This window comes from Panicum virgatum, chromosome 1N (assembly GCF_016808335.1).
Source record: "Panicum virgatum strain AP13 chromosome 1N, P.virgatum_v5, whole genome shotgun sequence".
Classification (NCBI taxonomy): Eukaryota; Viridiplantae; Streptophyta; class Magnoliopsida; order Poales; family Poaceae; genus Panicum; species Panicum virgatum.
Window position 1 is genome coordinate 42,989,185 of NC_053145.1, and position 14,908 is coordinate 43,004,092.

Here is a 14,908-nt window from a genome sequence, read left to right on the forward strand (position 1 = left end):
TCGCGCCCTCCGGGGGCACCAGCTCCGGGGGCGCTGGCTCCAGCACACCGTCGACGCCCGGTTCCAAGCCCAAGAACCGACGCTCAAAGCGCGGTGGCGGCAATGGCGGCAACAACAGCGCCAACACCCGGGCACCCGACGCTGCTGCGCCCTCCGGTGGCCAGGCTGCTAGCGCCAAATCGGCGGCCTCCCCTTGGCCGTCCTTCTGGAACCCATGGACCGGGTCTATCCAAATGTGGCCTGGTCCCCGGCCTCCCCTGGCGCCACTCCCTCCACGTCCACAGCAGGCCATGCTGGTTCAGCCGAACCAGCAGCAGCAGGCCATGCTCGCTCAGCAGCTCCAGCAGGCGCAGTACCAGCAGGCCCCGGGCTCCGTGTAGGACTCCTCCAGCCAGTGGGGCGCCCCGCAAGGGTTCTACAACCCCTTGGCCGGGACGCCCTCCTGGGATCAGCAGTCGCTCGCCTCCACCTTCAGCACCATGACGCTGCACCAGCCGCAGCCCAGTAACGAATGGTACTTCGACTCAGGTGCTACCTCTCACATGACATCTCAGTCTGATATTCTTTCACATACCTTTCCCATGCGGTACCCTACTCCTTCATCAATCATTGTCGGTAATGGCTCCTTGTTACCTGTCACTGCTACTGGCACCACAGTTATTCATCCTTCCTTGCATCTTAATAATGTTCTGGTTTCTCCACAACTTATTAAGAATCTTATCTCTGTTCGCCAGTTCACTACCGATAATAATTGCTCTGTTGAGTTTGACCCGTCTGGTTGTTCTGTGAAGGACCTTCAGTCTCAGAACGTGATCGTCAGGTGCAATAGCTCAGGGCCGTTGTACCCCCTTCGTCTTCCGGCTGCTCGCTCCCTGGTCGCCACCTCTGGGTCTTCACTCTGGCATCGTCGTCTCGGTCATCCTGGACACGAGGCCTTCTCCAAGCTAGCGTCGTCTTCCGGCCTTCCTACATGTTCCCATGACAGTAGCTCCTCGCTGTGTCACGCATGTCAGCTTGGTCGTCATATGCGTCTCCCTTTCAGTACTTCAGTGTCTAGAGCGTCCAGTAATTTTGAACTCATTCATTGTGATTTGTGGACATCTCCTATTCTTAGTGTCTCAGGTTACAAATACTATCTCGTTATACTTGACGATTGCTCTCATTATACCTGGACGTTTCCTTTAAAACTGAAGTCTGATACTTACTCGACGCTAGCTCACTTTTTTGCCTACGTGACTACTCAGTTCGGCTCCACCGTGAAGGCAGTTCAGTGCGACAATGGCAAGGAGTTCGACAACTCCAGCTCTCGCACGTTCTTCCTCACCCACGGCATACACCTCCGCATGTCCTGTCCCTACACCTCGCCCCAAAACGGTAAGGCTGAGTGCCTCATTCGGTCTCTCAACAATGTTGTGCGCTGCCTTCTGTTTCAGGCCTCCCTTCCACCCTCCTACTGGGTCGAAGCTCTGCAGACAGCCTCCTACCTTCTCAACATTTTGCCCACCAAGACGCTCCGGTTCTCCACACCACACGCTGCCCTCTTTGGCACCGTGCCCTCCTACGACCACCTTCGCGTCTTTGGTTGCAAATGTTACCCGAACCTGTCTGCCACTGCCACCCACAAACTCTCTCCCCGATCCACCCTATGTGTCTTCCTGGGATATTCCGCTCACCATAAAGGGTACCGCTGCCTTGATCTCTCCTCTAACCGGGTGATCATCTCTCGTCATGTCACCTTCGACGAGTCTGCTTTTCCCTTTGCTGAGCGCGGCTCCTCTTCCACACCAAAGGATCTTGAGTTTTTGGATGCTACTAACACTATGCCAGCTCCTATCGGACCTGTGCAGCAGTTTCTCCCTGCAGGATCTGGTGACTCCCTCCCCGCACAGCCGCGTGCGGCTACGCCCCCCTCGGCATCGCCCGCCGACACCCTGGCTGGTTCGGCAGCACTCCCTGCGCTCCCAGTCCGGGTCTCGTCCACCTCGACGCCGCCGGACACGCCCGCACAGCCACGTGCGGCTTCGACTTCCTCGGCAGCGCGCGGCCCTCCACCGGGGTTTGCGCCGTTGCCCTCCTGCTCGACTCCAGCTTCCTCGGCGCCCTCGGCTTCCACGACGCCTCCTTCGACGTTCATGCCCCCCAGCGCGTGATCACTCATGTGTACACGTGCCGGCCACGGCCTGCTGGATCACCGTAGCCGCCCCCTGGTGCTGGTCCGGCGCCTCCTGGTGCTGTTGTGGTACCGCCGCCGTCCAATCAGCACGCCATGCAGACGAGAGCCAAGAGTGGCTTTCGGATGCCTGCACTGTACCACGTTGCACCCCTCTCCGCCATCCCGAAGACCTACCGTAGTGCCCTTGCCGACCCAAATTGGCGAGCTGCTATGGTAGAAGAACATGATGCTCTGATGAAGAACCACACTTGGGATCTTGTGCCTCGTCCTCCGCGAGCCAATATCGTCACCGGCAAGTGGATCTTCAAGCACAAGTTCAATGCCGACGGGACTCTGGAGCGCTACAAAGCACGTTGGGTGCTTCGAGGTTTCACTCAGCGCCCTGGTGTGGATTTTGCAGAGACTTTCAGCCCGGTCATCAAGCCCGCCACTGTCCGGACTGTTCTCTCTCTGGCACTCTCTCGGCGCTGGCCCATTCATCAGTTGGATGTGAAGAATGCCTTCCTGCATGGCACCTTGTCAGAGACAGTTTATTGTGCTCAGCCGTCTGGTTTCGAGGATTCTGCTCATCCGGATTTTGTTTGCCGCCTCAACAAGTCCCTGTATGGATTGAAGCAGGTTCCCCGTGCTTGGTACAGTCGGTTTGCCACATTCCTCTTGTCTCTGGGTTTTGTTGAAGCCAAGACAGACACGTCGCTCTTTGTCTACCAGAGGGGTTAGGGGTTCAGATCTTGTCTACTTGTTACTATACGTTGATGATATCGTCCTCACTGCTTCCTCTCAGCCTCTCCTTCAGCGGATTATTGCAGCACTTTGGCATGAGTTCTCCATGAAGGATCTTGGCGAACTGCATCACTTCCTTGGTATGCATGTTCAGCGATGCGGTGATGGCTTACTTTTCTCTCAGCGGCAGTATATGTTGGACATTCTGGACAGGGCTGGCATGGCTGATTGCAAACCGTGCTCAACTCCAGTTGATACAAACCCCAAGGTGGCCGCAGCTGATGGTGCTCCTGTGGATGATGCCTCTGATTTTCGCAGTCTAGCTGGCGCTTTACAGTATTTGACATTCACAAGGCCAGACATTGCCTATGTTGTTCAGCAGGTCTGCCTCCACATGCATGATCCTCGAGCACCTCACTTGGCGGCTCTGAAGCGCATCCTTCGCTATGTTCGTGGCACTCTCGACCTCGGCCTTCTACTGCGACCATCTTCCTCGACTGATCTTGTGGTATATACTGATGCTGACTGGGCTGGTTGTCCGGATACACGCAAGTCCACCTCGGGCTATGCTGTGTTTCTCGGGGACAATCTCATCTCGTGGTCCTCTAAGCGTCAGAATACTGTCTCCAGATCCAGTGCCGAGGCTAAGTATCGCGCCGTGGCCAACGGTGTCGCTGAGGCTACTTGGCTGCGCCAGCTGCTTCAGGAGCTTCATGCCCCTCTTTGCCGAGCTACGCTGATGTATTGTGACAACATCAGCGCCGTCTACATGTCCTCCAACCCAGTTCAGCATCAGCGAACCAAGCATATTGAGATTGATCTCCACTTCGTTCGGGAGCGGGTTTCCGTTGGTGATCTTCGAGTTCTTCATGTGCCGACTTCCTCACAGTTTGCTGATATCTTCACCAAGGGACTTCTTCTGTGTTCACGGAGTTCAGGTCCAATCTGAACGTGCGCGGTGGCTGACGATCAGACTGCGGGGGCGTGTTAGCGAGGCTGTTAGCAAGGCTTATAGTGGGCCAGCCTTTGGGCCTTGGCGCCTAGCCTAGGCGGCTAGGGCTTTAGATGGGTTATGGTAATTGATCTCGATTAGGCAAGGATCTCCGTTGATTGGGTGTATTCTATAAACTCTAGATACCGATCCTTGCCTATATAATGTACCCCATGTACTCTCGTTAATCAATCACCAATTTCCCGTGCCATATTTGCTTTCATTTACATTACAACAAACGGGCCTTACAGTCGCCACTAGCACGTACCCACTAGAACCACTACCGGTTTCCATCCTACCACACCAACAGCGATGACCGAACAACCAGAACGAGGCAGCCCAAAACGGAACACAGCCTCCTCAGAGTTGTCACAAAATGCATTCTGTCACCGCTGCGGTGCCATGCCTCACCCTACCAGCTCACACTAACACCACACACTGACTGCAAAATGCGGCGGACCACCGGTTCTGGGACCGGCTTCAGCTTCACTCGTCTGCCACCACCTCCATGTTCTGCTCCTCGTACTTCACCCCCACCAGGAAGCAGATGCTCACCTGCAGAACCAAGCATCTCAGTTTACAACTATGGCAGTTGAGGAGAGCCACCCAGGAAATGACCACACTGTTGACCAACCCGAGCAGAGCAAAACGTACCTGCTTCGGGTTGTACACAGCATACTCATTGTACTCTAGCGGACCATTCTTGTTCCTGGACGGCACCAGCTTGCCGCAGGGGACACCATCCCTCCAGGTGAAGTGTTCCGACTCGTCGGTTATCTTCCTCCCGACACCTTTCACACCTATTTTCTTCTCTTCAAAGCCTTGAGCATCCTGTTGTTGAAACAAATGAGTGTCTGTTCACTCAGGAGATAGGAGCAACATGCTCAGCCTACTGAAGCAGAAGCAATTTAGGACCGGTACCTCGGCCCCTGGCGTGCCAGTCACTTCTGTGATCTCGTCCCCCCGAGAGGCCACAGCCAGGACCAAGTACCCTTCTGGACGATCCACTGCAGTGAAGCCATAGCGGGCAGCTTCAGCTGCTGCATCAGAAGTTCAGAACAGACTATGGCTTTGCCAAACTGCAAATGTCACATAAATCATTTAGCAAAGCACTCAAATCTTGTGATCAGGAGTCAATCACATGAACAATGGGTTGCTTACCATGTACCCTGGCACAGGAAGGTGACAAACAGCAGGCAGAAATCCTTTATGTAGATGCCTAAGCAAGTTAGAGCTTCTAGTTCCTGAGCGAGATCGACACGCCACACATTAAATAAACTAGTTTGCTCCACTGAATCAGGGTCATTATTGATGATTCAGGACATCGAGAACTGAGTAAGACAACATACCACACCAGAGAAGAACTTTGTTTGGTAGATCCTTTATTTTCTCGTAAGAAGGAAATGCACTGGACTCTACAGCATATATCCTCTCAACAGACACACCATAAACCTGCAAGTTTATCATTGGACATATTTGGAGGAAGAAAATGTACAGGTAGAGGAGTACGATATCTTACCACATCATCCACCCTGACCGGTTCATATGTTTTCCCCAGGTACCTCAGAATCATCTTGTAATCATCTGAATCCTCGGCTACAGGATTGATCGAACAACCCAGCTTCTTGTAGCATTCAGACAGTGGATCATCCAGAGTCGAACCAAACACATCTCCAATGAGATGAGAAGCATCGTTTATGTCACGTACTGTCTCCAGACCGGATGTTGCCTGCATCCCAAATAAGTTGCAAACATTTCAACGAAATAGATCATGCCACAAGAATTGTGAAAGTTTCAATGAAGTAGATAACCTACATTGTCTGCAATCTGATCAAATCCCCTCAAAATGTATGGTCGAGTTGTGGGGAACAGAGTGAACCACTTGTTGCTGATTTCTGTCCAGAATGCATCAGCTTCTGGGCCAGACTCTGGAACCAATTCTGCATCTTGTCTCATCTGAAGAAGCATTTCCTCCCCTGAAAATTTGAATAACTGATGACAAACTGCTAGCGGCTACATGGCGAAAAACACAAGCACTGAAGTTATAACCTCTCTTTAGATGGAGATCAGTGAGCATCCCTATGGGAAGGTCAGGCAGGTCCTGGGCCATCTCCATCAAAGCATACCTGTCACAGAAAATATGAAAAATCAGGTTTAGACAAGCCTCCCAAGGGATGGACAGCAGAAAATTCAACTGGAGTATTGCATTTGTTAAAAATGACTTCTCTAAGAAGCATAGGACATTTAATTTTCAAAATACCAACCCAAAAATTGGATTTTCATGAAATAGGAAAGTAGTTTCTCTTGGATACCTGTAAATCTCTTGGCCACATAGTTGTTTCACCAGAAAAGAAACAGATGGATCAAGCTTGCAATGAGCTGCTGCAGTTCCCAACTGACGAAGTGCAGCTCCTCCATAACGCACATCAACCCCAACATCCTGCCACAAGATAAACACACAACAAATCACTTACTAAATCTATGAAATCATGATGAAACACTAAAAGGCCCAAGTTCATCCTTAAAAGAATGAAACTACTGCAAAGAAACCAGAGCTATAAATACCATGTCCAAGGGATACATCTTCATACTCTTCTTCTCAAACTTCTTCTCTCTTTCCCAAGGCTCAAACTCATTTCCAGTAACCTCCTCAAATAACCGAACAAATTCTTTAATAGCATCATTCACACGGGTACCAAAATCCTCAACTCTTTCCTCTGCCATCTGGTCATGACCAATCGGACCTTTTTTGTAGAATAGGTGCAAATGATTTTCAGGAACAATAATCAGCTGCATAATGCATAACCTGCATTGAAAAAATTATGAAATCCTTCAACCAAAGTACAATCCACAGAAAGACACATGCCCAGTATATATGAGAACACAAGTACATACTGATTCATATCGCATCCAAGATCACACAAAGCGAAAGCACAATTGTAAATTATGCCATCCTTCTCAAAGATACACCCCCCATCTTTCTCAAGTTTAGAGTCCTTGTGCACTGCTCTCTTACCAGGAAGTTTAACCTGCACAGTCCAATCATTCCTATTGAGAAACTAAATAAGTTTACCAACACACACGACTACGCCACTAGATTAAGGAAAGTTACCTCTGCAGTTAAGGTCTCTATGGCCCCCTCACTTGGATCGAGCTGGCCCAGAGGGAGTCCTCGGCCTTCTGGAACAATATCAGAAACAATATCATAAGCAGCTAAAGGTTGAACTTCCTTCTTCTCGATACTATCAATTATCCAATTCTCACTAACAACAGGAGTTCCACGCTCCCTGTGCATGCACAGTATCAGTTCTAAATTTAATTGACGTGCTTATCTACTTGTATCACAGCTCAGATAAAGGAACGTGTAAAATACAGAAGTGTATTAGGCAAGGGATTACAGTGCTTCAGCAAATCCTCCAGAGCCACCTTTATCTCTCTCGGCTGGAGAAGCGACCACACAGGTTACACCTGAGAACAAAAACGCACCAACATCATTAAGAATCTGTTGCCACAGCAATTATCAAACACCAAACAGATCATACATGACACAACTAAAAGAGGAATATATGATACACACCAAGGACGGAATTGTTGACCTTCCCTCCATGCTTCATTATCTGTTCCTTAAAGTAACCCTAACCATGTTCAGGCATCAACAAAATAAGATTCATGAAGCTCAGAAGCATAGGAGGTATCAGTGAGAACGTCAAAAGGCATTACATGCGACCGCGACATCCGTCCAGACAATGCAATCATCTTGCCAGAGAAGATGTGGGCTTCTTCATCAACATCACGTTTAGGGAATTCCTTTCCCTCTTGTTGCTTCAGCCACTGCAAAACAATAAACAAAATACAGATTGCATATGAGAATTCAGTTAACTAAACCCTACTCATGCAGCAACAGATAAATATACAAACTACAGTCTCATTACCTTGTGGATAAAATCATCTTTTATGTCATCAGGAATTTTTATTGGACCACTTTTCCTTGAAGGATTGTTAGTACTGAAAGTGCAGCGTGCCCACTCACTGTAATTCCCAGTACACTTGTATTTCCACTCCTTAAACTCAAGCTGACCACCACATATTGGGCACTTCTCAAGGGGTCCATAGAACATCATATCCTCACTGCAGACATCAAGAAAATGGTTAGCCACTTGGCATTCGAAAGGGGTTCTAATCTCAAATTAAAGATCTTTAAAACTTTCACAAGGTTCAGTACCATCGCGAAATGACTGCATCCTCTGATCCAAAAGTATCCTGTGCATTGGCTTGAAGGATCTTGCGCATGTCCTCAACAGAAAGGTGTTCTCCTATGGCCTTGCATAACTCTGCAAACTCTCTTGCTGCTGCTCCCTTTCCATTTGGCTCAGATTCCTCAGCTTTGAGCTTCTTGCTCTTTGTTGGTGCCTCGGATTCTGCATCTTGACCTTTATTCTCAGCAGACTTCTTGTTCTTGGAGGCTACATGTTGTCCCCTCTCCTGGTCTTTGCTTTCTGCTTTTTTGAAGCGACCTTCCCTACTTCCTGGGTGTTGGAGTATATTGAGCCCATGTATATAGTGGCCCACCTAGTGGCCCATGTATAGGTTCTATATATACCCACCCATCTAGGGTTGGAGGAATACAACAATTATTCTCTCCATCATGATATCATTAGCCTAGGGTTAGCCTCTCTCTCCTCTCTCCTCTCCCAGCCGCCGCCGCCGCCGGCAACCATGGCCGGCCGCCGGGCCCCCCTCCTCTCTCCTCCTTTCCTCCCCTCACCTCCTCCTCTGCTGCCGCCGCCGGGCCGGCCGCTGGCTCCCCTGCAGCCACCGCCGCCTGGTTGGCCCCTGGAGCTGCCGCCTGGCGCCCTGCCGCCGCGGGGACCCGATCCGCCGCCGCGGGCTCTGGATCCGCCCAGGGTGCGGGCGCTGCGGGCTCTGGATCCGCCGCCGCCGCCCCTGCGGTGGTCCTCGCCGCCGTGCTCGGGCCGGATGCAGATGAAGCCGCTGCCGCAGGGGCACAGGACGCCGCCCCCCTGCTCCAGCCGCCGCTGCAGTGGCACGGGACGCCGCCCCCCTGCTCCACACGCGGGCCCAGGCGCGGGTCCTGCCCTGGGCGGTCCCCTGCAGCCTGCCCTGCTTCTGCACCAAGCCCTGGAGCCGCCTCCCGTGGTGGAGCAGCACGTGGAGGCCGCCACTGCCGCCGCAGGTGCCGATCTGGCCGCCCTGCGGGCCGCAGCACAACTGCTGCAGGCCGCGGGCGCCGATCCGGCGGTCCTGCGGGCCGCAACCCAGCTTCTGCACGCCGCGGGGGCTGCTCCAGAGGACGCAGCCGCCGATCCCGCCGCTGCTGCTGCCCACCGCGCCGCCATCGCCGCGGGCAAGCAGCCTGCCGCCGACGCCACGCCTGATGCCGCGTGGACCGGGCTCGGGATGTCGCCTGCGGATGCGCCGCTCTCTGCCACCGCCCTCCGCGGGTCGCAGACCGACGCCGCCCTCGCCGCGGCCCTCCTCGCCGCCAAGTCGGAGGCTTCGGCAGCCCAGGAGCGTGTCCGCGTGGCTGCCCTCGCCTGGGAGCGCGAGCGCGCCGCGGCCGACGCCCTTGCTCTCCGGGTTGCCGAGGCGGAGCGCTACCTCCGCGCCTCCTCCGGCCAGCTGCCTGTCGACCCCGAGCACGGCGCCTCCTCCTCTCACCGTGCCCCGCCCGCTGGAGCTGGAGCCCGGTACGACCCGACCGAACCCATGGTCGCCCAGCTCCACCTCCAGGCCGCCGGGGTCCAGAACATCATGGCCCTGGTCTCCGTTCTCCTCGACCCCGCGTCCTCCTCCTACGGCCGCTGGCGGGACCAGGTCCTCCTCACCCTCCGCCGCTACGCTCTCGACGACCACGTCCTCGTCGACTCGCCGATCGAGGCGTGGGACGTGGCGTGGCTGCGCCTCGACAGCGTCGCCATGTCCTGGATCTTCGGGACCATCTCCCTAGATCTGCAGGACCTCGTCAGGACCCACGGCGGCACCGCGCGGCAGGCTTGGGTGGCACTCGAGGGGCAGTTCCTCGGCAACGCCGAGTACCGCGCCCTCCAGCTCGACGCTACCTTCCGCACCTTCGAGCAGGGCGACCTCTCCGTCGGTGAGTACTGCCGGCGGATGAAGAGCATGGCCGATGCTCTTCACGACCTCGGGGATCCGGTGTCCGATCGGGTCTTGGTGCTCAATGTCCTGCGGGGACGGAGCAGCACCTACGACCACCTGAAGGGCTGGATCGCCCGCCAGAGGCCCTTCCCCACCTTCCTGCAGGTCTGGGACGACCTCGCCCGGATCGTCCTCGCCCACCCTCGCCGCGCTCGTTGCTACTCCACCGGCCTCCTCCGCTGCTCCTGCCACCTCCCTCCTTGGTGCTGCTCCCGCCGGGCAGACCGGAGGAGGGGGGGCCGTGGACGTCGCCGGCGACGGGGTGGTGGCACTGGTGGCCCTGCTTCTGGGAGCACCGGTACCGGTGGGGGCCGTCGGGGCGCGTCGACACCGGCTCCGGCTCCCGCTCCTGCCCCTGCCGCTGGAGGTACGCCCTGGCCATCCTTCAGCAACCCATGGTCAGGGCGCATCTCGATGTGGCCGTTCCAGGGTCCGGGAGGGGGGCCTCGTCCTCAGCTCCAGCCGGCGGCCATGTTCACTGGCGCTGCTCCACTCTTCGCGCCGTCCTGGACCCCGCCCGCTCAGCTCAGCCAGCAGCCGACCTGACCTGGGGGGTGGGACCAGGCCGCTCTGGCGCAGTCCTTCAGCACCATGGGACTGACGCTGCCGACCAACACCGAGTGGATCGCCGACTCGGGTGCATCGTTCCACACCACTCCCGATGCTGATATCCTCTTCTCTGTCCGACCTCCACACCCCTCTTGTCCTTCTTCTATCATGGTTGGTGATGGGTCTTGCCTTCCTGTCACCGCCGTGGGTTCTGCTCCTCGTCTTCCTCATATTCTTGTTGCTCCTCAAATGGTTCACAACCTTCTTTCTATTCGCCAGTTTACTGCTGACAACTTCTGTTCTATCGAATTTGACTCATCTGGTCTTACTGTGAAGGATTTGGCATCCCGGCGTCCGCTCCTCCGATGTGACAGCCTGTGACCCTTTACACTCTTCGGCTTCCTACTTCCGCTGCCTCGTCTTCGGCTTCTTCGTCTTCTGCTTTTGCCATGACGCCTTCTTCCACCACCTGGCGGCTGGCACCGCCGGCTTGGCCACCCCAGCCGCGACGTTTTGGCTCAGCTCCGCCGGAGTACCGATGTCCCATGTACTTGGGCTCCTGCCGAGCACCTCTGTCATGCGTGCCAGTTAGGTCGTCATGTTAGACTTTCGTTTTCTTTTTCTTCTTCGCATGCTGCGCATGCTTTTGATCTCATTCACTGTGACCTGTGGACATCTTCTGTACTCAGCATGTCTGGCTATAGATATTATCTGGTCATTATTGATGATTTTTCTCATTACTCTTGGACTTTTCCTTTGCGCGCCAAGTCTGAGACCTTCCCCACCCTCCTCCACTTTTTTGCCTGGGTGTCCACTCAGTTCGGCCTCACCGTTAAGGCCGTCCAGTGTGACAACGGGCGGGAGTTCGATAACTCCACTCCCGGTCTTTCTTCCTGTCTCGGGGTGTTCAGCTGCGTATGTCTTGTCCGTATACCTCTCCTCAGAACGGCAAGGCTGAGCGGATGATTCGCACGACGAACGACGTCATGCGCACCCTTCTGATCCAGGCTTCTCTCCCCCCGCGCTTCTGGGCTGAGAGCCTCCACACCACCACCTACCTACTCAACCGCCTTCCGTCCACTGCTTCTCCTGCTCCCACTCCACACCACGCTCTCTTCGGTACCCCTCCTCGCTACGACCACCTCCGGGTCTTCGGGTGTGCGTGTTACCCTAACACCTCCGCCACCGCTTCTCACAAGCTGGCGCCCCGCTCGACTCGTCGTGTGTTCCTCGGGTACTCCCCTGACCACAAGGGGTACCGATGCTTTGACCTCACCTCTCGCCGCGTTCTGATCTCCCGACACGTCGTCTTCGACGAGTCGGATTTCCCCTACTCCACCTCCTCCACACCTTCTTCTGATCCCGAGCTGGCGTCTCTGTTTCCGACTGACCCGGTGGTTCAGCCACCATTACCTGTCTGTCCTTTTCCTGCAGGTTTTCCTGGCACACCAGCACCACTTCCGGTGATCCCTGCTGCGCCGAGCGCGGCCCCGGTGCCCGCGGTCGCGCCACGCGCGGCCCCCGGACCTCCGGTCGTGCCGCGCAAGGACCCGGTGCCTCCTGCTGCGCCACGCGCGGCCCCGGTACCTTCCCCTGCACCTGAGCGGTACGCTCAGCCGGTGCAGGTGCACCGGCATCGCTTGGCTGGTGGTCTACACAGACGCTGACTGGGCTGGCTGCCCGGACACTCGTCGCTCCACCTCCGGCTACGCCGTCTTCCTGGGCGGCAACCTGGTCTCCTGGTCGTCCAAGCGGCAGCCGGTTGTCTCCCGCTCCAGTGCCGAGGCAGAGTACTAGGCTGTCGCTAATGGCGTGGCGGAGGCGTCCTGGATACGACAGCTCTTGGCGGAGCTCCACAGCCCGCTCGCCAAGAGCACGCTCGTCTACTGCGACAACGTCAGCGCCGTGTATCTCTCCACCAACCCCGTCCAGCATCAGCGGACGAAGCACGTGGAAATCGACCTACACTTCGTGCGCGATAGAGTCGCCATCGGCGATGTTCGGGTACTCCATGTCCCGACTACCTCCCAGTTTGCTGACATCTTCACCAAGGAGCTGCCCTCGTCGACCTTCTCGGAGTTTCGATCCAGCCTCAACGTACCCGGTGGCTAGTTGTGGCTGCGGGGGGTATTAGCCCTTTTGTGCACTACTTGTACTCTCATCTTGTCCAGTCTTGAACACCGCTGCATCGGTTGTTCAGACTACGGGGGGTGTTAGCTTTCTTGTTGTCCAGTCTTGAACACCGCTGCGCCGGTAGTTCAGACTGCGGGGGTGTGTTGGAGTATATTGAGCCCATGTGTATAGAGGCCCACCTAGTGGCCCATGTATAGTTCTATATATACCCACCCATCTAGGGTTGGAGGAATACAACAATTATTCTCTCCATCACTGGGCAGCCGCATGCGCCCGTGACCTCGTTTCATGCACCTCCAAGAACATAAAGAGTTCAAAATTCTTCAGGTACACAATACTCAGAAACTATACATAGTAGGAAGAAAATATCATAACTAAATGATAACAGAAGAACTGAACCATTATATTTCAGGTATGTATCAGAAGGATCTTATATTGTATACCACATCATAATCATCCTAATGTGCTGGTGCATTTGGGTCACAAGAAATGGACTCATTTATGACTCAAAAGAACCCACTGTTCAGAGTGCATTAGAGACTTTCGAGTATAACTTTGCAATGGTTATCCATCGAGCAAAGATGAGAAATGCCCCACTCATGTCCATTTGGCTAGAGAACTTTAGCTCTGCTTAATCTATTGTAATAACTTAGCTCTGCTTAATCTCTTGTAATAACTTTGTAACTCCTTTTATTGCTAATATATTCAATAGGGGATCTTCCCCTCCTGTTCCCTCAAAAAAAAAAAGATCGATTCGAGGTAGATGCGTTTAGAAGGAAGCTAGAGTTGCTCCCACTTTGAAGTGGGAAAAAATAGGTCATGCTTCACAGCAAGTAGCAATATCTACAAAAATGGACAATGAGCAATTACTTTGCCATTATTTCATTCCAATAGTCATGATTGTTGGGACAATCCTAGGTACAGTTACAACTGAGAGCATTCCAGGATGGCAGCGTGACCTGGAAAACCACTAAAATTGCAAATAGGAATAATCCACACACTTGTCAACAATCGGCAAACCATGCTCTACAAATAAGGCTTGTAGATTAATTTGTCGCAATATAACCACCATGAACCACATCTGCACCGATTTCCAACCAAAGACCAAAAAAAAAAATGACAGAAAAATCTAACAACAGGCTAGTCTACTGCACAAAATAAATAATATTCTAGACTAGCAATGACAAAATAAATAATATTCTAGACTAGCAATGTGCGTGGCAAGGGCGAGCAGGGCATCAGAACAGACCAGGGCGACCGGACGAGAAGAAGACGGCCGAAAGAAGCATCAGGGTCTCGTCCGTCCCCGTCGCTGGGCATAAATAGGCGCGGAGGCTGACAGGCGGAGGCGAGTGCGGGTGGGGGGAGGTGGAGCGGAGTTCGGCAGGGGGAGCTTGGGTGTGCCCATGGGCGCCTGCCGCCTGCTCCCATGCGGAGCATTTCGGGCTCCGTGAGGTGGGATTCGGGAACGAATAGGTTTTTTTTCCCGACCGGTTAACCCAAACCGCCGGCCACCGGTTCCGGTTTACCGGACCGGTTGGACCGGTAACCGGTGGAAACCGGTTGAATTCAAATTCAAAAGCTCTCGTGCAATCGGTTCCGACCGGTTTACCGGCCGGTTTTACCGGTTTACTGGCCGGTTTTACCGGTTTACCGGTCGGTTTGACCGGTTTGAATTCAAATCCAAATTTAAAAGCTCCCGTGCAACCGATTTACCGGCCGGTTTGACCGGTTTGACTGGTGGGCCTTAATGGGCCGGCCCATTTTTTTCTTTTTCTTTTTTGATTTAACTTTAAATCCCCGCAAACTATACTAAATGAACGAATTTTTGAGAAAATTTGACACCATTAGATTCGTCGCACCTTGAAGTATTTTTAGGAATTTTTTTGGGATTTTTCCATTTTTTAGATTTCAAATTTAAAATTTGAATTTGGCCTGGTTTCTAACCGCCTGATACCGGAACCGGTCCGGACCGGTAAGACCGGTAACCGCGGTAACCAGACCGGTTCCGGCCAGTTTTTTTAACCCTGGGAACGACACGAAGCGCGGGGCAGGTGGCCGCGTGGGAGGGCGCCGAGCGGCTCGGATGCAGATGGAAGGAAAGCGGTGGAGCGGTCGGATGGGGAGCGAGCGGCGGCGGAATGGACGTCCGGTGCTCCAGT

General features: G+C 54.0%; 1 pseudogene; it reads right to left on the reverse strand.

The window, feature by feature from the left end:
• Positions 1 to 4,040: 4,040 nt before the first annotated feature.
• On the reverse strand, positions 4,041 to 14,908 carry LOC120655929 (annotated as a pseudogene).